The sequence below is a fragment of the Oxyura jamaicensis genome, chromosome 8, assembly GCF_011077185.1.
Source record: "Oxyura jamaicensis isolate SHBP4307 breed ruddy duck chromosome 8, BPBGC_Ojam_1.0, whole genome shotgun sequence".
NCBI classification, from domain to species: Eukaryota; Metazoa; Chordata; class Aves; order Anseriformes; family Anatidae; genus Oxyura; species Oxyura jamaicensis.
In genome coordinates this window covers 6512174-6536693 of record NC_048900.1, presented here as the reverse complement: position 1 = coordinate 6536693, position 24520 = coordinate 6512174, and the positions used below count along the sequence as shown (strand labels likewise).

At 39.4% G+C, this 24520-nt stretch overlaps 1 protein-coding gene across 1 annotated transcript in view; it reads left to right on the top strand.

The window, feature by feature from the left end:
* Window positions 1-24520, top strand: part of PTPRC (protein tyrosine phosphatase receptor type C) — a 63664-nt gene that overhangs the window by 6557 nt on the left and 32587 nt on the right. The window lies entirely within an intron of this gene.

Here is a 24520-nt window from a genome sequence, read left to right as displayed (position 1 = left end):
ACCTTACAAAGCATCCTCCCCACGTAAGGGTAAATACTATACTGAGTCTAGCAATTTAGGTGTTTTAGAAGTTGTAGTAGTAACATTTATGAATGTAAGTCAACTCTTCTAGAGGAGTGCTGGCCAAGCTGAATCCATTTAAAATCATATGCTCACAAAGCAGAAGGAAAGATGGCCAATGTTGCTGCAATTCAGTTTATCTTCTTGAGATACACCTCAGATATCTTAAAACACATACAGAATCACATGCATGCATTAGATAAATCTTTGGTTTTAACGAGTTTTGGTTAGACCATCTGGAGGATTCCTCTGTTCATAATATCACTCTTGGAAGCATTCAGACGATAATCAATCTTTTATTTTTTAAATGGTATGCAATGGTGGTGATAGAATATTGCCCTAGGTCTCTTGGAAGCAATATACAAGCTCCCCCATCCCAATAATATTTCCCATGTGTGTGAATTTGTATGCCTGCACAATGTATCTGTGTATGCGAGCAGAGAGATCAAGTTTATGATACTTGAGTCTGCCCAATATGTACACGAAACGGTTTGGCCTTGTTTGCAGTTTCATTAATGCTTCTGTGCTCAACTGTGCTGGCTCAACAGAACTGAAAGACTTTTCTACATCCTCCACACCTGCAGTCTGGTGTTCTAGTCTGGAGTATGAAATGTGGTTGAGGTCTGGGGAAAGATGTGAAATAGCAGTAAGAAGTATGCATTAGTGCAACTCAGTGGCATAATGTGACTCAGTAGCATTTCTGGTTTTGCAGCTCTAGTCTGCTAATCAAAGGACTTAGAAATAAGCGTTTCTAAGAGCCACACAATGCACTCATCTTCTCTCTGAGAAAACATTAGGAATTAATAATGGCTTAACCTAGCATCCACTTGAGCTGATACATACTTACAGAGAGCAAAATGACAAAATAACTCTGAGTTCAGAAGCTTTGCAGTGGAGTTGTGCTGAATATGAGAGATGCAGTTCAAGCAGGTGAATGTGAGATCTATAAGGAGTTACTTATCCTTAATACAGAGGGATCAAAGTTTTGTAATACTTGGAGGTGAAACTTCCATTAAATACAGAGATGTTTGGCCTCCTAAATTTGCCACTTTATACTTTTCAGAAGATTGGCCTGTTTGCCCATGGAAATTTTGAAGTGATAAAATAGAGCGGATTTATAAGGGCATAATGTTCATGGGAAGCTCACCTACAGATGCCTTTGAGTGAGTGCTGGATGTGCTATGTTCATCGGAAATCACTGAACTGTTCAGGAGAAAAAGTTCTCACAAAAATTCCAAGATTTGAGGATGAGATTATTATGAAAGATGCTAAATAAGCCACAGCTGCTTTTGTCTTCCTACTATGTTTAATGCTGGACTTAAGGGCCTGCTAAATTAAGATGCAATGTTCCCACCATTCTGATTAAACGAAGGGTTTGGAGCAGTAACTGTGTTTAGTTTGTGTTTTAACGTTGGGAAGAGAGCTGTTTATGTGCGAGTAATTCTGCTTGGGATGTCAACAAGTGTGTTATCATTGCAGGAGTGTACCTTAAGTGGCAAGGGAAAGATTGCCTGCAAACCACAGCTTCTAAAAAACACTCTCCACTGAGCAATGAGGACATTTTAAAAGTAGCGCACATGTCAGATACGCCATTTTCAGCTGCTCTCTCTGCAGTCGATGCTCTTGGTTTCTCTTCGCAACAGAACTGCTGCTTACCTAAGATTTGCCTCAGTGGTGACGTGAGTGGAAAGTCTGCAAAGGCAAGCCTTTGAAACTTTTAAAAGTGTTACAGGGTTTATTTTATCTTTGTGGTTTATACTGTGTTTTTTTGAATTTTCTTTGGCTTTATATTAAAATAAGAATATATATATATATATATACATATATATTAAACCTACCTTAAGTCCTTAAACTTTAAGTGCTGCTTTCCTGTTTGCTTCCCTGAGAAAGCTGCCCAGAGGAGACACCCCTGGTTTTGACTGTCAGTTCCAAAACACTGGAGAGCGGTTTTTTCATAGTGGAAAATCTTCAGATTTTCAGAAGACCTCTACATGTTGGTCACTGAGATAATGTGAAAAATTTGAGAGTGCAGCTGCAACTTAGTCTTTTCTGAGAGTTTTGCTGCAGCTGTGAATACTGAACACTTGGAAAGTCAGGAGGGAGCTTCTCGTGTGTGCGTGTGAGACAGTCTGACAGTGTATAGTCGGGCTAATGACCTCAGGCATGATCAAGCGTTCCTCTTGGGCCAGGTGCTGTACTGACAAAGGATGAAAGATGGCCTTGTCCACAAAGAGTCTGATCTGATTCTGGACAGCATGGACATATCTTAAAAAGGAATGGTACAGAGGAAAGACAGATGAGGGGAAAAAGCAATAGTAGCACATGTGCCCAGCCAAATACCTTGCCCAATCCCATGTTATTTCTTTTTCTGAGAAAGGAATGTACAACACCTTATTCAGAGGAGCACATAACTGAATAAGTTGTTCCCTAGATCCAAAACAAACTCTCCTGCATAGACCCATCTATTGAAGTTCTCACACTTTGCTCTTACAACTTCTTTACATGACAACAACTGATGCAGCCTTTTCATGGAAGATTATTCTTAATGATAAAGTAGCCCAAGGTTCTGCTGCTCTACAGCTCTTTTCTTGCTAGATAGAAATAATAAAATCAGTTCACATATGAAGGCCCTATATTTGTTTGTAATGATTATTTTCTCCAGCAGTTTAATCCTTTCGTTAACAAATCGTATTCTCTAACCAGTGAGTGAAATACGGAAAATAAACAACAGAATGTGTGGATGATGTGTTACAAACATGCACTCACACTTTTGTTTGGGAGAGTGTATAATTTCACCCCTCTGATACTCAATTCTTGTAACAGCTCATCCTCTGTAGATAGAGTATCTAATGTGAATAGCATCTGCGTATGAAAAAGAGGGACCGCATTTCATGTCCTGCTCAGTTTCAAAACTTTTTACATTATGTTCAGCATTCTTATATCTGAGTGCTCATAAACAGTAGCAACAGTTAAATGAATCCGGACTTGTCATTGCCCTCAAATACTTATTTGGACTAGAAAAAAAATGACGATAACTTTTTTCTCTTGAAAAAGCCTGAAGGGAAAGAAATACAGAGATTGCTTTCAGGGGTGCAGAGAATGACATTGTATTTCTTGGATATCATGTGGTGAACTTTGTAGACATGAGCTCTGGAATTGCCTCTAATTAATTCAAGTTTGGCCGGGATCCGTAGTGCGGTATAGAATAGTTCTGAAGTACTTATTGAGCTCCACAGAGGTGGTTTGTGTGTGTGTGTGAAATTGGTTGTGAGTTGGAATTCCTCAGGGTACGAGGACTTTCAGGTTCTAGATTTCTGCAAGTTTGAGTAAAAAAAATTTGTTGTGAAATGCTGAGGGCTTGGAATGGCTGGGTTTGCTATTAAAATAGTTGATCATAAGGTATGGCTGTCAGTAGACTTCCAAACGAAACTGATGTAATAAATGCTTAATAATACTGTCTTTCTGTAAAATCTGAGCTCTATGTGTTGTGTCAGGTTATCCATGCGTAGTTCAGGCCATGTTTATTGACAATGTACGACATAGTTAACAGGAAACAGGTATACAACCCTGCATCCTGTTTAAAAATCACTTCAAATCTTAATGGCAGCCTTTGAAAAGCTCTGCAATGATTGATAGAGTGATAAATCTTCTAAGTTATGGTTAATATCAGATCTTCACAATGTTAGTGGATGTAATTATCTTAATTTTTATTTTTTCCCCCAGAGTTATAAGCATATAACGTTCAGAAAGCAGTTCTAATGAGATATGAAGCTAGGTGATAAAGCTGGTTTAAGAGAAGAGGTTGGATGCTGAGACTGAGATTGCAGCAAGGAACAGAGCAGCTGGAAGGAGCAGGGGAAAGACCTGAAAACTGATAGCCAAGCCTAGACAGGGAATGGGAAAAGAGGGGTCTGTGGTAGGAATCAGAAGCCTAAGGAATTGGGTCTAACTAGATGAGAAAACAAGATAGCTCTGTTTCGATAGAAAGCATGATTTGAGCAAAGACAGACCAGAAAAGATATACAGGACTAGAAGTAAGGAAGTAAGAAAAATTGTTTGTCTCTGTGTTGTACTCAGTGAAAGTCCGAGTTTCACCAATCTTTTGCTGTCAGCAAATACCTCATTGATGAAAGTCTAGCACTGTCCTGCATAGAAGATGAAAACATACTTATGCTCTCCTAGCTCCAGAGGCAGGCCTGAGCAAGGAGATATATACAAGTCTCAGCCTTGCTGATAAAGCCTGGGAAGAGTACTATTGTGCCCTCCCATAGCCCTTTTTTGTTTGTTTGTTTTGTTTTGTTTTTGGAGGGTGTTTTTAAAAATAAAAATTCACACATACAGAGTGACATTACAGCTGTAAAGCCAAGCACTCACAGTTCTCAGGACTCAGCCTTCTCTGTATGTCTTATGGCAGTTTTTACTGTCACACAGTTTTCCCCCTACAGGATTCTCTCTTCTTTGCGTAGAGAATGAAAATATATTCAGACAACATATTTGTGTTGCTCAATGCATAGTTCAGGCCATATTTATTGGCTCACTATTCAAAACCTTTTTTGCAGCTAGAAATATTAGTTTCCTCTTGAGATTTTCAACGGTGTTCATCATCTGTGTCTCAGTGCTATACAAAAATGGATTTTGATGTTCAGGATGATAAAATGATCCAAAGAGAAAGCTCAATCTAAGACCTAGCAAGGACTATACTCGTTAAAGCATCCTTTCTGTTAATTTGCTGTTTTGAAGGCTCACCATTTCTGTAAAGTAGGTAGGTGTACTGAAAATAAGAACCTGAAAAAAGGAAAACCAGTTAATAATGGCTGCTGCATGGAAAAATTAGCATTAGTAGGTTTTGTAGTATCATATAAGAATTCTGTGGCGAGCTGGTATATAATCCTCTTACCTAAAACAGAACTTTACTGTTTAGCTATGAGACCTCTTTTTTTTTTTTTTTTGTGGTCCCACAGCTCATGCATAGCACTAGCTCTGCAGGCAAAAGGTATCTTCATTGCATGCTCTGCAGTGTTTCTGGGTTGTGCTGGAGAAAAAGAGCAATCTGTGATCACAGGCTAAAAGATCTCAGTGATGTCCGTACGTTTTAGGAAAGGGAAAGACCTGAGGCTTTACAAGCTAAGGCTAAGACAATACCAATGGCCAATTGTTGAATAATTACCATTGTTTCCCAAACAATGTCTTCTGAAACAGCTTGTGTGCGTAGGATTGTCTTATAATGTAGTCATTATGCCTGTGAAAGTCACATCTATCTGAAACTTTCTAGAGTGTATTTCTGTGTTGAAATTCTTCTGGTAATGTAAAACAAGCAAACTGAGCTTTTTCATAGCTACTCTTTGGCGATCATTTGGTGGTTGTTTTGTTTCGGTAAGACATCTAGCGAGGTCTGGTAACACATCCAGTTCTCTGCAGTAGTGTAATGTCAATCCTGCACCTCCTGACCTAGCACAACCCACTGGCAGCTGTCTTTTCCTACTTATTTCTGAGGAGTGTGATTACCTCTATTGTATTTATGACCAATGAAACTGATTTGTGTATTGTTAGTTTTCATCATTTTTGTATTGTTTTCTATTATTGTTTATCAAAATGGAAATGGCATTTGTTGTTGTTACATATCTGACAAATGACTTGAAATACTTTGAGGTATTCCTGCTTCCTGCAAAAAGGACTGAAACATTTTAAAGTAGATTCCCATTCAACGGGGCGTAGAACTAACATGGCAGTAGCAGGAAGATGCTTCAGAAAAACCACCACGGTTTAAAATCAAATCAGTCTCTAGTACGTTTTGTGTTCTCACTAACAATCACTATTTTACATGGTAGTATGAAGAGAATAAAAATCTAATGACTAAGCTTTTCAACATGGTAGTGCTAGGACAAAGAAAGCATATTTATTTATTTAATTATTTTTCTTTCTCCAAGATAGCACTTGGAACCTGTTGCTCCCTAGTGACCTCATACTTTCCGAAATCCAGCTCTTAGCTTTTCCGACTAGTTACCCACTTACTGACTGATTTGCTGCTTGGTCACTTGTCTCCTGTCACCGACTTCAGAGCTAGGGAAGATCTGGGCCCACAGTGGAAGAATATGAAAAGATTGTAATTCTGAGCACAGTTAAAGTTATGGAAATAATGTCCTTCGTTTTCTCAGTGATTAAATCAGATTCATTTTGAGGGACAAACACTAACGCTCTTGAACTGATTCATCAAGATAGGTAGCATCTTTGTCTCTCTATGAGTATGGAAAATTACCTGACCTTTGATGGATATTTTGATAAACGCAGGCACACAGACCTATGCTTAGTTTCCAGGAAGTGTAGGCAGAATACTACCATTCTTCCACTTAAAGATTAAAGACAATTCTTACAGGGGAGGGGGAGGAATTCTTGCTCGAAGAAGTTGCTGAGAATGTGTCTCTTCTCTATGGAGTAAGTGTATTGTGCAGAATGAATGCAAAGGGGAAGAGGCAATATCTAGTTAAGAAAAAGATGTCCTTTTTCCAGTCAGGAAGGCGTTTCTTTCACATTAATAATGGTTGTAATGATTATAGTCTCCCTTCTGCAAATTCGTACCTGGAAAAGCTTTCAAACGATGTGTAGGAGAGGTTAACTGCAGAAAAAATAGCTTGTCTTTAAGGTAAATGTTACTAAGACTTTGGCAATTTTACTTAGTTAAGTTCTGTGCCTTTGAGAAAGCAAAGGGTTATTCATTACCTTAAATTTAAGAGGCAATTTCAGTGGGGTTCTTTAGAGTGAAGGTAAAATACTTTGTGCCAGGCTAAATGCATAAGGTTTGATCCCGTATATATATTCACACAGCAGTCACTCAGTATTCCCAGACTTTTAATGGGCTGATAGTTCTTTATAGTGTGTAGTTTTACACATAAGTAGAAACACAGTAACTCTTCCTAAATGCTGAAGGGTTCAGAACAGATTTCTGTGTTCAGAAAAGTATGGCAGCCTCAAGTATTTCCTATGTATACGAGTGGTTTTGAGTGAAACATGTCCTAGATTGTCATTTTAATCTCATAGGTGAGGCAAAGAAATTTAATTAATTTCTTTAAGACAATCGTGGAACATTTTTCATTGCATTGCTAGCTTGTGAAATGCTTGTGTCATAGGAGGGTATTGTATGTATCTGCAGAAATCAGACTGCATCTGTATTGTACTAAGTTCTGCTAAACAGTAATTATTAGAGGAAATGCTAAAGAAAGAGCCTTGGGACACCTGTTCATCCTCACAGATTGTCACCTTGTGGAGTTGATATAAAATACTTCTGCTTCAGAAATGGACTTCAGTGAACCTTCTTAAATATCTTGCTGTTACACAGAGCTCGAAACACATTCGTTAAGCAAAGTCGTTATTCCCAGGTTAAATGGAAACAGATCCAGAGAGCTGACTTCCACAATGTCACCTGGGAAGTTGCTGGACAAAAAGAAATACTCTGTAACTTTCGCAGAGTAAGAAAAAGCAAAAAGAGGAGGGGAAATGAGGACACAAAAAGAGCATTTTTAGAAATTCAAACTTTTAAGTCATCTATTTTGGAGGAAACAAGCAAAAATCATGCTGAAAAATACAAAAAGAAAAGCAGAGTTCAGCACTGATTGTTGTGCATAATTATCCATTCATTTAATGAATCCTAGCAGTCAATCAGCCAAGTGGCTGGAGGTCTGTATATCACCTCAGCCGGTTGCAGAAATCCTCATCAATCTTCTGCATAAAGTACTTCTTACTCTAGTCAAGGGTAAACACAAGAATGTAACCTGAAAATCAGCAAGAGCTAGTGGGGAACGAGGTAAGGGTAAATCCCGCTTCCTGAGAGAACATTGCTGTCAGCTTCAATGGAAAATTTCTGCCTACTTTCAGGCAGGGGCATTAAATTGAAGCACAAAATAACGTGCTGCTTGGACAGTTGGGTAAGATCAAAGAGTGGTATCTTTTATGTGTTCTGGAGCATAAGCAAGTTAGAGAGAAATGCAGAGTAAATTAAGAGCAGGGAAATAACAGTAATGCAAACAATGCTGACCGTTTTGCAGCACCAGTCTGTTTAGCAGCTGCACTTAATTTCATGTTCTGGAATTACTGTGGTACTGCAGGAGGTGAACGCAAACAGGAATTAGCATGTTGAGGACTATAATGATAGGTCTTTCTATTAAAGTTGCTATCTAATCTCCTTGTAAAACAAATGCAAATTCCAAGCAGTTCAGCCATGCTGGTGCAGCAGACTCCTAACCTGTGCTTTAGGTCAGAGTGACACATCTCTCTGAGTCCTGTCCGCATGTCAGTCTGTGTGCACATAGCGGCATTTTCACTGGAGGTGGGAGCTGTTACTGTGTGCACGTGGTTGCAGTGTTGGTGCAGTTCAGAGACAGATGAGAAGTCTCACTACAGGAAACGTGATCGTTAGGGAAATGATCTGTCACAAAATTCATTGTAATGATATGTTTCAGAACAAAAAGTGCTTCAAAGCTTTTGCTCAAAAACAAACTCAAAACCAAATCTGTGTGACTTCTTCTCATACTGAGACAGGAGATTTCACTCATAATGAAGAATATTGGGAATGACTGACAGCGCCTGATGCTGAGTATTTGAAGTGTTGGATGTTGGTTTCTTGTCTGCACATTCCACTTAGAAGCTTCACAATGCAGTTGCTGGAGAAGAAATCGGTTTGACTGCAAATAGATCCTAGCTTGGTCTCTCCACTTATTTTCTTTATAATAAGGTGCTTGTTGTATACCTGCTGTTATAAAAACTGAAACACTTTCAGAATTTCAGTTCTTTGATGATTCTCTGCCTAAAAAGCATTAGATTGAATATGATTTAAATGTCCACTGTTTACAGACTTACTAGTGCATGTTTTTGATATTGCTTTTGATACATTTATTAACATGACCGAATTGGTGAGCACCAGCCAAGCTCATGCCTTCTTTGCATATGAAGCCTTGCTATGAGGAAAAGAGAGGAAGTGAAAAAGATTCCGTGGAATTTCTCAACTAGGACAGGAGTTTTCTGCACGGTACAGGGGAAAAAAAATAAGAAAAAAAAAAAAAGATTTGAACAGTATGCCATACAGATTCTGCAGATCTGGGGGAATTTTGAGGATTCTCGAGATACAAGGGTTGTTCATATTCTGCAAAATCCATTTCCTGCTGCTTTCTTGGCTGACAAGGACACATCCAGGTCTGTTGCATTAGCTCTGTACTGTCAGCAGGCTAATAATTAATCAGAATGAACTTTCTGTATTTCTTTATTTAAATATATCCTTCTTTTCAATGGCACTTACGATCTGCCAATCAGGCAAATTCATTGAAATCAACTTTTATTTTTTTTTCTGTTTTCTAATATTTATAAATCTGCTAAGCAGAGAGAAACAGTTTTCTTTTCTAAAATTAAAGAAAGCATTTTTATTGCTACAGTTTTTTTCCAAAAAGTCAGTAATAGTTCAAACTATTAAATTAAAAAAGAATCTTTAAAAATGATAAGGTAGATAGGAAATATGTCAATTGCCTAGCTGTAAACATGTGTGGATCTCTTATGCAGGTAAAAAATGCTCAAAGCTTCTCATTGCAGCCTGGCCCTGTGACTGTCAGGGGACATCCAGGCACGTGTCACTGCTCCCTTCCCTCCTGCAGGTTTAGGCTTCCTCATGTAGCAGCCAGGGTATGGCAGATGGACCCTTTTTCTGTCTGGTATGCTTGATCTGGACCTGCAAATTTGGAAGCGTTTTTGGATTTGTTGATATAGGGAGATAATACTGCCTTTTAGTTTAATGCTAGGTTTTCTTTTAGGAAAGATCTCCACATAAATCTCATGCATGTTGTCTTCAGAAAGTTAGTTTCAGAGCTGAATGATGTGGTGTTCACCCAAAAGTTATTGAAGAGGTTTGTGAATATGAACTTAAAATAAAACCAAAAAAAACAACTGCCTTATCATTAACATCAATTGTTAGAGTGGAGCTCGGTGGGGTAGTCAGTGTACTCCAGAAATCATCTTTTTGAGGGTGGCTCTTTGCACTTTAGATCAATGAACCTTCAGTAGTTAGTTAAAGAATACTTGAAGTGTAATATGGCACAGAAGAAAAAAAAAAAGAAAGAAAAAAAAAAACACATTGATTCTATTAAAAATCTTTAGTCCAGCTTGTTGAACAGTGGTGGTTTAACAACCAATGGGCAGCTAAGTACCACCAAGCTGCTCGCTCTCTCCCTCTCCTCAGAAGGACGGGGGGAGAAGATATGATGAAAAAGAAAAGCTCCTGGTTTGAGATGAGGAGCAGTTTAATGGACAGGAAAAAAAGCAAAGGCTGTATGGAAGCAAAAGGAGAAAAAAGATTATTCTCTGCTTCCCATTAGCAAGTGATGTTCTGCAGCTTCTTGGGAAGCAAGGACCTCAGTGTGCTCAGTTGCTCAGGAACACCTTGATAATGAGTACCCCCCCTTCTCCCCCAGATTTATTGCTGGGTGTGGCATCATACAGTAGGGATATCCTTCTGGTCAGCTTAGGGCAGCTGTCCTGACCGTGTCCACTCCTCACCTCCAGCCCACCCCCAGCCTACTGGCCTCTGGGGGCTGGAATCAGGGAGGGAGCCTTGATGCTGTGCCAGCACTGCTCAGCAGCAGCCGGAGCGTGGGTGTGACATCAACGCTGTTCTGGCCACAAGTGCAAAGCGCAGCACCGTACGGGCTGCTGTGGGGAAAGGTAACTCCATCTCAGCCAGTCCCAGCACATGTACACGAAGGAAGTTGTGGAAAGAGTGAATAATGAAAATATTGAAAAAATAGCTAATTTCATTTCATTGAGGTTGTTTCCAGTCAGAGCTGGAAAGAAAAGAGCAATAGTAAAAAAGCCTTCACGTAGTATTCAGACTCCAATCTCTTTCTCAAACAGCTGTCCCACTGATAAAAGTTTCTTGTAAAGTTTTAAGGGACAATACAAAAGGGAAAAGTGATAATATGACCAAGGTGTTTCTGGAGAGGGAACAGACCCACAGATGTGAATAGGTATTTCAGGCAGTAGTGTGCACTGTAAATGGTACAGCAATCCTGAAACCTGTCTGCAAGCCTTTGACTGGGAGAACCATCTCTTGGCAATGATTAACTGCATTGGTAGCCAGCTAGGAAAAACAGGTAGAGTGAGGTGAATATTTCACTGTCACTTTTAGGGGTGGTGTATAGTTGAACAGAATCACATATCGAACACATTTTAGTATTTGCTAGTAGGTTGTATGCGTTTTCTTAAGAGATTTCCCCATATCTAGTTTTCACAGGCCTAGTTATTACTTCAGCAGCCTTCTGTAAGGAGGTGCAGCTCTTTGTCCCCGTTGGCAGCGTGTGCTGGCAGTGGTGTGGAGGTGGTCTGTCATGGCTAGGTGTGTTACCTGATGTACCAACTTGGAGAAGCAAGAGCAAAACTATGAGAGAAAAAAAGTACATCGGGTGCTTGTACTGGGCAACTCAAATAGTCCTAGTCCAGGACAGACTCGGGATTTTCTCTGTAAAGTGTTATCCTCATAGAAGTTAAAGCACAAACCATCTTATTTGTTAGATGCTAAGTGTCTTGTACTGTGATGTACCATGAGGCTTGTGTCATTGGAGAGGCTGCTTAGGTACTGCTTTGTAGCTAAAAATGAAAGATGAGTCATCAGGGCAATTGCACTTTCTGGTAATTTAGTTTTGTAGGATTCTGTGTTTTCAAATGTTGTAGGCTGAAGTGTTAATATTTTTGTATATTGCTACTATTCACCTTACTTACCTCAGTGAGGAAGTTTACTCATTTGTGGGTTGACAGGCAGCCTTGCCATGGGAACGGGAAGGCGCTTGCTTAAATGCAAGCTGAGAGCTGGTTTGCTAAACAGAGACCAGCACACTGCAAAATGGAGATAAAATTAAGACACCCACATCCTGTGATACCATATAGTTCTTGCATGCCATTTACCAGGAAATGAAAAGAAGTCCATTAGTTCCAAACACAGTTAAAACACCAAAGTGCTTGTATTATGCTTGATTTGCTTTATGCAGTTGAAAGCGTGCCTTGTGAGCTAGGTCTGACGCAACTCAGACTCTTCCTGGTGGTGTCAGAGGAAGAGCACAATACAGCTCTGGCTACATGCCTGCCATTTTGTTTCTGCAAATGAAAATAACTACATTACTGTAATTTGTAGTTAATGCAACTGTTTGTGTACATCTACAACCATTATTTGCTGTTATTTCCTGTCTCAGTTCTTGTCCCTGTTCAAAAAACCAACAACAACAACAAAAAACAACACCATAAAATCCAGGCTTAAAGCATTAAGTGATTTGAACAGTGTTCTCTTTCTGGAACATGTACACATTTCTTAAGTCACAGACTAGGTGGAAGTGAACATTTCCTTCTTCTTCCTGTGGTTGGCAGGAACAAAGCTAAGAATTAAAATTTTTATTTATCTTTAACAATAGATGATTAAATGGGGTTAAAATGGGTGAATTTGGAAATTCCTTTGAAATTAAATAGGTTATCTTTGAAAAAAAAAAAAACAAAAAACAAAAACATAATTAAACAAAAATTAAGCTTGCTAGTCTACCTGAAGTCAAACAGTATTCCCCTGGTGAAATCTGGTTAAGACTAGGAAGATAATCAGGGTGACATAGTCATGTCACAGGCTTGCTGAACAATCAGATTTAAATAACTTTATAGAAGGCCAAGCCAATCTCTTTGATCTTGTCATCTCTAAATGTCAGGATTTTTGGTCAAGTTGGAAGACAGACAGAAAACTTTCAAGGCACTCCAAAATACACAATCTAGATTGAAATTCTGAAGCAACTGCAAGGTTTTGGTGAGACTTGTGTATCAAACACAAGTTTGGTACATAGACCAGGACTGGTCTGTTCTCCCATGTGCCTGGTGACGGGACGAGGGGCAATGGGCTAAAGTTGCGCCAGGGGAGGTTTAGGTTGGATATTAGGAAAAACTTCTTTACCAAAAGGGTTGTTAGGCACTGGAATAGGCGGCCCCGGGAAGTGGTGAGTCACCATCCCTGGAGGTCTTTAAAAGACGCTTAGATGTAGAGCTTAGGGATGTGGTTTAGTGGAGGGCTTGTGTTAGGTCAGAGGTTGGACTCTGTGATCCTGGAGGTCTCTTCCAACCTAGACTATTCTGTGATTCTGTAAAATAAGAAACAGTCGGCATTTAGGCTACGGAGATTGAACACATCTTTAAGATGGGGATATTTGTGCTGTGGAGGCAGAGACCACGTTCTTGGAGCTTGACGTAAGCAGTTGCATGATAGCAAGAAAACAAACTGTGCTAGAAAGGAAGAGCCTTGCCCATAACACTGGGGACCACTGCAGTTTAGAGAAAGGACCCTGAAACTGTTCCAGAAGAGGCAGAGAATTAGGAACCATGTGGGGAAAAAAAAAAAAAAAAAAAAAAAAAAAAAAAAAGCTAGAAGTAACCAAACATGTCTGTTGCAATTTTAGGCTTCCCAGTTGACAGTACCATTGTCTGGTGCATGTGCACAAAGTAACAGAGCTTTGCTGGACCTACAGCTGTCCCCAAACCTCTCTTTTAGACCACTAGTATAATATTAGCATGTCATCATAAGCAGTTGTGTCAGCAGTATACGTAGCCTGGACAGGAACACACAAAAACAGATTGTTGGACAAATTTACTACTAGAGACTAAGCACATTTAATTACAATTTTGTTGCGTTGAAGTGCTCAAATAATTTTTCTTCCATTTCCTAGAGAGGTGGTGAGTCAAAATGAATGTTATTTACTTTATGATAGCTAAAAATCTGCCAAACTAACAGATGAAGACCAAGCAAAACTCCAAGCTGACTGATGGGTAACCACCAAAACTGACCTCTCAGTTTTGTCCCCTAAGGACAAAGGAAGAAAGTTCACACACAAGGCAAAAGGAACCCTCCCATAGTTTAGCCACTCAAATCCAAACTGAAGCTGACTTATACTGAAATGGGTGTTTAACCAGCTAGCCGACTAATGACTCATAGCCAAATCAAACATGGCTACAGGGCACAGCAAAGCAAGACAGACAAATCCCTGAATACAGCTAGCTGCATAAGCTGGATCTTTAACACTACGTTTGGTAATGTAGTACCAAAGCTCATTAACATCGATGTGGTAAAAGATGGCTTTCATTAGCCATTGCCAGTACCTTGAAATTGTAAGACAAAACACGCTTGGCTATTAAGACATTGTACTACCTTAGCACAAGTAAAAGCACCTGCACTCCTGGCTGGAGAGCAGATGCTCTGGCAAGAGGCCTACACTCCTCACGTAATGTAGACCCGTGCTCACAGGGGGAGCAGTGTGGTCAAACAGACCTTCTCAAATGGTCTCACCTGAGAAGTTCCCTATGGGCACTGGGATCCCACTCAGCCATCAGCCCCTCACCCCTGCACAGCCAGCTCCTTCACTGCGGCCAGATTCCCAGTCACCCACGAGAAGGCTGAGGGGATGTCAGCTGGTGTAAGAGGTGTTAGGGATCCTAACGCGTGTTAGGGTGTTGTTTCTTGCGTTCTTTGGAGAATGCTTTCATAATAGTTCCATTTCTGTTCTCGTTCATTAGAGTACCATGTTCTCTTGGGGCAGTTATCTACCTCAGGCATCTGCCAAAATGAAAGGGCAGCCTTTAATTCAATTTTCTTCTATACCTTCTACGTTACACCAGGCAGAGCATCATCCATTCTTTACCATGGAAGTTGTTACAAACCCATCCTGTATAAAATGGGAGCCCAAAGATAAAGTTTTACTTTTTAATAGATTTTTCAAACTTTCTGGGTGTGAAGCTAATCTTGAAAGTCCAAACTGAGTAGCTGCAGCTTTCTCAAGGCTTCAGGTGTAATGGTCTCAATTGCTGTGCTGATGTTGGGCACCGTTACAAACTGTCATAATTTCAATTTGAATGAAATTACCTTGAAATTTTCAGTTTGCATCACAAAGTGTTATAAAAATAGACAAATTATTGAAGTTTGGCAGAGGGTCCTGTAGATCACGACGGGTTTTGGTTGTAGTTCAGTTTATCCAAGCATTCACGTCTGGTGCAGACCAGCCCACAGAAAGCCAGGCAATTCCACACTGGAGCTGGTCTACATGCACCAAGCGGCAGGCAGAGGAAAGGCTCACGTGCCTTCCCTAACCAGCAGAGCTGAATGCTGAATTCAGCCCTGTCACTCCCTGATACCCACTTGTATTTGTTGCTGGGGTGATATTAGGGATCTGTCCCATGCTTATACCACAGACTTTGTAGCACTACTCATTCAGAACATCATCTTAATTTAAACTATGGGCTTAATTCCTACTGAAGGCGTTGATGAATTTGGGTGTGGAAGTGAACACTTACCAGAACTTTTTTGTCTTTTTTTTTGCTTTGTTCATATAATCACATTTCTGTGGCTGTAGGGATGCTCAATAAACTCTGCAAGTGTCTTAATCTACACGCTGAAAAAATTCTGATACATAAAAAGGAAAAAGCAGTTAATTTTACCCGGTCAAGTGGTCATAAATTCATCACTATTTCAACCAAATGCTGGAAAATTATAGACCTTCAAAGAATAGAATCTTACCACATTTGCACATTCCGTGTCTTTCTGTGTCAGCTTTTCCATCTGTCCTCACAGGAGACATTATACATGCTACTTCCACAGTGCTCTGTCTGCGTGCATGTCTGTATACAAACTGATACTCATTTTCCTGCTCACATAGCTTTTCTGACCTCCCACTTCCAAGTGGGAGTTGTACTTGCTATTGTAAGATGTATAGTTGCCACTACATACATCTTTCTTTTTATTAGACCTCAGAAATGTTTACAGGTCTGCTAAATTTCCTGGCCTGTGCATTTCTGTGTCCAAGTCAAGAGTTTAAATTATCTGGAGCATGTAATTGGATGTTCTCTTGGCTTTGCCCTGAGGGCTTTCTCTGGGTCCCTATACTTTGAAAAGTCAATAAAACTCTTTTCCTAAATAACTTTTTTTGTCCAGCATTCTTTACCTAGTAGCTTTGATTTTCTTTCCCAGACCACTCACTCAGCATTTTTAGGTTACAAAATTATAGTAAAGAAACAAACAAAAAAGAAAAGATTTATGAAATGCTAATAAAAATTACTTGCTACATATAAAAGAAAGAAACATAGACTGTGTTTCTGTTGCTTTGAATTGTTTAAAGAAATACTGAAATTAGTCTCGTTTGCATCCTGAGAAATGTGAGCTTTAGCTTTCACAGGTTCTTTGCTAGAATACTGGGCATCGTGATCCTTGTGAGCCCAGTGGAGTCGTTCTGAGCCTGTATTTTCATCTCCTGACATCTTCAGCACACACTGTCTTTTAGAAAAAAATGGCCAGTGCAGAACTGAAAGCAAAATCAGATGAACTATTTCACCTACCCACCACCAACCCCTTCTTATGATTCCCAGGTAGATTGGTAGGGTAAAGCTGGAGCTAATGTCTCATGATTACTTTAATTAAAATAGCAAAAAAGAGGAAGAAAAAAAAAGCCAGGTTTAAAATGCACATAACAGCCCAGGGTTGGGCACCAAATTTGATAAGCTGATGTTTCAAAAGAAAAAAAAAAAAGTAAAGAGGGAAAGGGAATTGAGAAACCCTTTTCACTCAAAGTTTTTACTGACTCTAGGAGGAGTTGTGGGTGCTCAGCACTGCTGTGTAAGCTGTTCATCATCGTTACTTCTGCTGCGACACGAATCACAGGTCCGTTCTCCTGAGTGTTGGCTCAGCTTTCCTGAAGGGGCGGAGCAATCCAGATTTTGAGATAATGTGAGGTTTTGTACATAGGTGCATGGCGTTCTGGGGAGTTCAGGTTTGAGTTGTTTCACTCTTTGCAGTCTCACGGCTCTCCCTGTTTGTGCCATCAGACAGGTCTGAGCATATTTATTTTCTATAGCTCTGTCAGATTTGACTGCAAACTTCATGATTTTTAATGAAAATGATTTTCTGACCACAACATGCCAGTAGCATAGTGCCAGTGTCCCCACTTTGCAGGTGATGTTACAGAGGCACAGAGATGTGCCTCTATGTCCGACTGCTCACACAGTAGTAAAACTGAAGCAGTGTCTATGTCATCACTGAGCAGGGCACAGACCCAACTGTCCTCACGCTAGCTGAGTACAAGAGGGATTTCAGGTTATCCATCAAACATTGGAAGTTCTGACTAATTTAAATACTGGTAAATGTCTGCTTTCACATTACAAATAATAAAAATAAAAATTATTCCCTATTATTTTACATAGGGAACATATATAAATAATTTTTAACTGACAGTTTTTCTAAAAGATATTGATATGCTTCAATGAATAATTTTCATTTTTTGTGTGTGTAACGGTGGTAAAATCTGATCCTTAAATGATGCTTCCTATTACCATTATGTGTAACTATTTTACTGTACTTTAAATTGTAACCTAACAAGTGTACGGTTGACTTAGCTGGTGATCAGTGAATGCTATTTGTCATAATACTTTATGAACAACAGAAAAGGTATTCAGTAGTGGCTTTGATGAATGGTATTCATTTGACTTTGCTGGTCATTTCTGGCCTGAGTGTCTGTAGGAAAAAAAAGGACAGAAAAAGTGATGATACTCACCAAGTAAAATCACTCTCCCTTGAACCACAGTTTGTGGGCTGCAGCTGACAGCCCTGGGTGGGCAGGGAGCTGCCCAGCAGGCAGAGTTGGTGGTGTGGGAATGGTTCTCCACTGAGCCAGATGAACTTTTCTCTCTCTGTACACTCTGTCCTTTTAAGGAACAGAAGCTAGATGTATATTAACCAGTTCTGGTTAGGATCTTCTATTAATGCTGCAAGAAATTTGGGTCATGGGAGGTGATTGAGAGTAGCAGGATAGTTTGGAGCACTGCTGCTTAGTGATGTCTCACTGGAACGTTGGCTCATGGGGCACAGGAACTGCTGAAGGTCCTGTTAAGCTTGGAGCAGGAAGATGAATGCCAGATCACTGGAAAAAAATGAAATTTTAGTGGTGGGTTTTCAATAGGAACATCATTATTCTGTTTCATGCATCTATTCTTTAGTTAAGGATCTTGTAAACACCTGGGACACGTTTTTTCCCAGAGAAAAATGATCAGAGAAAAATATTACCACGTAGAGTAAAAACTCATAGATGGGTATAACTTCTTGAAAGCAATGTTCATTTATTTTTTAAAATTGCTAGCTGCATTTTTTTTTTGAAATTCACTGATTAAAACTCACTGATTTCACCCCACTGAAATAATAGTCCTTGTAGATACAGAGCTGTTGATCAAAGTACTTCCTGCTAACAGACCTATAACAAATGGGAGATTTATGATTTTGGATGATTTTAGATTATCAGTGGCTCAAATGCTGCAATTCATACAGTATGAATTTAAACTGTTTATGGTTTATCATTTGAGCTGATTAGAGAGAGTTTGGAGAAACATTTCCAGGACCCATTCATTTTTTATCGCTGGCAAAATTATGTAAAAAGCTATTTGTAGTCAGAAAGATGTCTGCAATACAGCATAACACTTTTATCTTGAAGCAGCTCAGAGGTGGGTAGAGAAGTAAGTCAGGTATTTAAATAAGCCAAGGTCCAATGAGATAGTCCAAGATAAAGAAGCTTGCCCTTAGCTCGCACTCTTGCCAGTGGTCAGCCAGTTCTCAGTTGCAGCTTCTTTTTGTGGTCAAAAATCTTGGGAACTGATCTGCCTTCAACTATGCTGAATACATAGAACTAGTAGAGGGGGGAATTGCAAAAACACGGGCACAGAAATTGAGAAGAGAGTGTAATAGTTGCATGTCCTTCCTTTCTTCTGTTTGCCATAAACAATATGCACTCAGCAATTCCAGAACCAGCCTGTCTGCATCATTAAGCTGACAGTTTGGATCAAGTGTTTCTTTCTGTTCATGGTAGAGTTGGAGCTAGAAGAGTACCTAACCATACCTGAGGTTAGGTACTGCTGCTTGACATTCGGCAAGTTTAGCACATGTACTCTGGCTCTTGGCTCTGTACATGCACAAACACTGAAAATATACAAAAGGCAAAGCAACATTAGCACATTTTTTCTTTTGCACGTATCACAAAATTACCAAGCAAGTGTGACAGCCAGTCTTACATTCCTCATGTATAAGTGTTTCTTAATGACTGTGGATGGTAGCCTGTGTTTCACAGCTGAATTAACTGTTACATCAGGATTTGATATTCTTCCCTCTTGCAGACAATTCCCATCATTGCACATTCTACCTGCAAAGCAGCCTTGGCTGTATCAAATTAATGAATTTGTACGACTAAAAATAATTATAAATGCAAATTTGGTGAAAAGGAGTTTAATAGGGAAATTTCATGACTGCACTAGAGAAGTTGTGGTTTAGCACTGAGATAGGTCTGATTGCTTGAGCATGTGGGTGCTATGGTAACACAGTTTCACCATTTGGAAGTGCTTAAGCTCTAAACCACAGTATGCTGCACCCTCTTCCTTTTGAGTAGGGTTCTGTAGAAGAAAAACAGAAGTAAACAGCATGAGAGAAACCACAGAGCAGCAAAGGCGTTGTTAGCTGTAGTCGAACAAGTGGGTTACTGTAGTTAAAGTATTCCTATGAAGACTGAGGATGTCATTTAAAATACGGTGCAATTGATAGAAATGCCTTTCTTCTGCTTGATAAATTCTTGATATTTCTAGGTATTTATTTTAAGTTTGCAAGAAGTGGGTACTTGGCATAATGAATTTGAATTGCTGCCTTTGGTTCATGTTCTACTCCAGGTTTATGGTTTTGTGAAATTCCAGATATCGTTCATAACAAATGTTGCTTCTGTAAATGTAATATTTCTTGAGGGAAATTTCTGTCTTTCTCTGCATTTTTATTTTTCTCTAGGAAAAATTAAACTCTTACATTGTATAAGTGGAATCAGAAAATTCTGGTTTTGAAATTATCTTTGAAATTTAATTTCAGGTTAGCTGAGAACATATTTCAACATTTGTATGCTTTTCTTCTTATTCTTTGCTTAAGACAGGCACTGTATAATAGCAGAGTTGACAAACTTTGATGTTTGTCCTTCACCTTCTTTCCGAAGTCTGCAACATTGCGGAACACAGTATTGTATTCTTGTATCTGCCAGCTATAAGTTCTTCTTAATTCCACCTCCTGCCCTCATACTAGATTTCTGGCCAATTGGAATTCATTGCATTCTCTAATGCTGTAACTGCTGCTCAGCTCTTCTAGTTGGCTCTGAAACCCCCATCCTGGAAGATGGACAGCAAGAAGGGTGTAGGTGTTGGCATGCAAGAAACAGCATTAATTTTAAAGGTCAATTTTCATTAAAAATACAGTACTACATCCTATTATATTTAGTTGTAGTATAGGCCTGTACTTATTCCTGAGACATGGTTTGCAGGAAGAGTACGCCTTTCATGCTGGAATTCAGGTCGGAGCAAAGGTTCCCTGGGTCTTGGGAAGGACAAAGCCTATGGCTCCTCCGAGAGATACTTGTGGTAGGAAAGAGTAGCAGGATCAGGTTATTAAACTGTGATTGCAGTGTGTTAAGGAGTCCCATTGGGGACAATTATTAATGGACTTGTGTGAAAGGAAACATTTTGACAAACTCACACTGAAACTGTTTATTTTAATTATATTTTTGGAGAATCCAAATGAACACTTACAACCTCGTGCCAAATGGAAACAATCGGCTTTTCTCAATCAAACCGTTTCAGAAATTCTGATAGATTAAAATTTACAGTTTCAACTATTTATCCCAAATTTCTGGTGAAAATAAATATTGCAAATATGTCCTGTGGGAATAAAATTTATAATATTTGCTTAGTGTTAATTCTCAGCTGCTGTAAATTTATATCGTTCCTATGACTGCTGTAGTGCTATTGAGTTTTTCATCAGGTAGGATTATGGATTATTTTGAAGTGCTTTCATTGATAAATCTGCAATGAAAAAATATTAGGCACTTTTTTTTTTAGGACCATCTGAAATGTCCCATTTAGAAACTGAAAAGTTTCTACATGTTAATCCTAAATGAGTATTTATTTATTTATTCTCAACTCAGGACATGCAAAATTTCACATATTTTTTGTGTGTGAACCTCACATGGCTTTCTTTTAATCAATTTTCAAAATGCAGCAGTTTGCCCAGAAAATAGAAACACTTTTTTCTTCCCCAAATACAGATAATGATAAAGACTAAAGTTTAGTTCTGCACTCCGTGCTTATGAAAGCACTTCAGCACACGTGATCCTTCTTATAAAATCTGAGGGGTCTTCTGTGGTACAGAGTTACTCAGATGTTGAAGTGTTTTCAAGCCTATTCATAGGTTTTCCCAGATTTATTTATAAAGTAGCAAAGGATCCCTTCATTTTGTGTTTGCAGCAAAAAGAAGCAGTAACATCTCTGGCCCTGATGCTCATTTACTTTAAGGTCCCTTTAGCTGATTCTGGCAGCAGAAAGGAGCCTTAAAATAGGTGTGAATTACATCCTATCCTATCCCACTTGAAGTTTAAAAATAAATCAAAGAATGGAGGTTGGCAACATTTTGTGTAGTTCCCTGCCTTTTTTGCAATTTAGCATGGGCTTGCAGTGGAGCTGACTAATGTCTGTGCTGTTTGCTAGAAGACCCCCTCAAAGAGCTTTACTCCATCTGAACAAGGAGACCACATCCTGTTGCTTTCAGTGCAGATGTGAAGAGCCCTGACCCTGCTGAGGCAGAGCAGTACTGTTTAGCTGTAAAAGGAGGGTAGACCAATTCTGGACCTCCACTGGCTGTTGAGCGTGAAGTCCTGCTTGGTGGGGGATGCTGGGGTCTGTCCAATATGCCAAAGGGTGAGGAGGTCCTGGGAAAAGGGTGGCAGCTCTGCAGAATCACTAAGTGCTTTTTCTGGGAGAGAAACCTGGCAGCCAATAGTTCTGCAGACACGAGGCTGAGAGGAAGAATGACTTCCTTTGCCCCTCCCCGGGTCTAGCAAAGTCACGCAGAGTGCAGCTGGTTGTGAAGAGCCAATAGGTATGGTACCATGGTAGATAAATATGCTATCAGCAGAAAGGGAGCCTCTTTCTCCTCATTCTTCTGTGTTGTGTGCAGTATGGGATGCAGCACTGCGGCACTTGTGTGCACAGGAGAAGCTGCCTGAAATACCTGCCTGCAAGCTCAGTCCCCTGCCTAGAGCACCAGGAAATAGAAAACTGGGTCCATTTTACCCACTGTGCAACATAAGAAGCAGAATGTAGTTAAAAGGCATGTTCCCTGTCATCAGTTAAGACATTTTTTGCCCATAAAAACATGATAATGTTTTTAGGCTTTTTATGCAGATTCTCCAGTTTCACTATCCTATCAGTTGGAGTTTCCCCTAATAACACACAAGCACAGGAAATATGTGCTGGTGCTTCCTTCTGCTTGAGAAGATCGTACCCTGGACTTCCTTGAAACACAGTATCTTTTAACACATCCTAGGCCTGAATTGTCTGCTCCTGGGTTGCTTGGTCCTTCCAAATGGAAAGTGTTTTCACTTTATTGTCTTAGAGAGCAGCAGCAAACATTAACTTCTTATAAGGGTGCAACCATGGTTCGCTGCAGCAGGTGCAGAGTCATGACAGCATCAGCGATACAGATGCTCCTGGACCTCCAAATGTGCCCTAAAGCTTGTTCAGCTTGGAGATTAAGATGTTTGGTTTGTTTATTTATTTATTTATTTATTTATTTATTTATTTTTAATAATTATCATTACTTTCAGCCTGATTTTTTTTTTTCATAGTTCTTCCATTTACACTTGTTGAACATTGAAGGGCTTCTTCAGAATATAATAGCCCCATATTTCAATCTCAGGGCCTGCATGCCTTCAAGCTTTTAGGTGAAAGCTTGGTTAGCTCTCCAAGTTAGGAGTATTCCTTTGAGAACCTGTCATCTCATCTCAAACCTTTCTTTTAAGCAGCAGTTGCACTTCGTCTGCCAAACAATAGAGAAACATTAGAGAGAAGAAAAGCTGGTTGTATGTGCCGGTGGTATCTTTTCACAGGGCACTCGACCGAGGCCAGAACTGCTCCAACATTACTGATAGGTCATGTCTTTTGGGTAAGGCAGTAGGAACCAGCCAGTGGCCAAATCAAGAGAAGGTGAAGGGAAGCTTGCATACACCTTTTGTATTAGCAACTTTTTACATACTTTAGTTCTTGCACTTGGAATGTCTGTGACTATCCTTTGTATATTATCTTAAAATGGCTTATGGCTGGATGCAGTTTAAGATGCCAGGAAACAGACCAGCGTGCTTAGTCGGTAATCATCAGGCTTTCGTACTGCACATGATGTTTTCTGGGGGCTGAACATCCTTATTAAAGATATTCTCAGATTTGAATCTTTAAGTTTCCAGGTGCGTGTTTTAGCATTTAAGCATGAGCAGACTGCTGTGACTTCGCAGTTAACTTTGTTACCCAGAGGTTAGATCTGACATATTTGATGGCTCTGGGACATTTTGGGAAAACTAAATTCATTTTAGCAACATGTCTATTAATACTGGAGAAATACAGTCCGGTGTGTTGGGATCCTTCTTTTATTTTTTTCCCCTTCATTTTATCTAATATACCTGTATAAGTTTATATGGGGAAAAATATCTTGCTGTTACTGCAATACCTTTGCTGTTTGAGAGAGTTTTTTTTTTTTTAGTGTTCTGGTGCCACCTACTGAATTCTTATTAACTGCATCCTATTCCATTGCCATGAAAATTATATAATATCATTGAATCACAGAAGAACAGGATAATTGTAAACTGCTTAGAATGACACAAAATTACCATGAAGTTCTGTTAAAATGCCAGTTGTTATTTAGAGGAAAAAAGGGTAAAGGTGATCTAGGATGGTTATTTTCCAAGCTATTTTAAGAGCTGACCCAGGTATGAGCAGGAGGATTGGATCAGGCAATCTCTTCAGGCCCCTTCCAACCTCAACAGTTTTGTGATCATGTGTGGCATGTAGTATCTGTCACCATGAGCAAGCAATAAGCATCACACTGTATTTAAACTAGATGCTTACAGAAAGCTAATGTTGGGCTTGAGGTATGATTTATGTGCTGAAGTAAGATCTGGGAAGGAGAGGGAATTACTGATTTTTTGGCTGGTAAGCAGGTTGAAGAAGGAAAAATCATTATGAAACTGAAAGTGACCAACTGCCAGCTTTCAAACACTGAATTTAAAAAATATGAGAAAAAAACTTTGAGATTGACTTGATTATGGCAAATATGATTACACATGTTAGCTTTAGGTGGTTCTTTGGCAGCTTAATGCATGTAGTTCGGTTATACAATTCCTTAGATTATACAATTCCTGTTAACAAATTTCCAGTCCTTACCTCAGATTTCAGACGCTGAAGAGATATATGAAGATCAGCTGTACCTTTGTTTCTTATCTGTAACAGGAACATGGGGGAGGAGAACTAGTAGAAAAAGGGCAAGAAAGGAAGGGACATGAGTGAGTGAAAGTTTGTGGACAATTGCAGT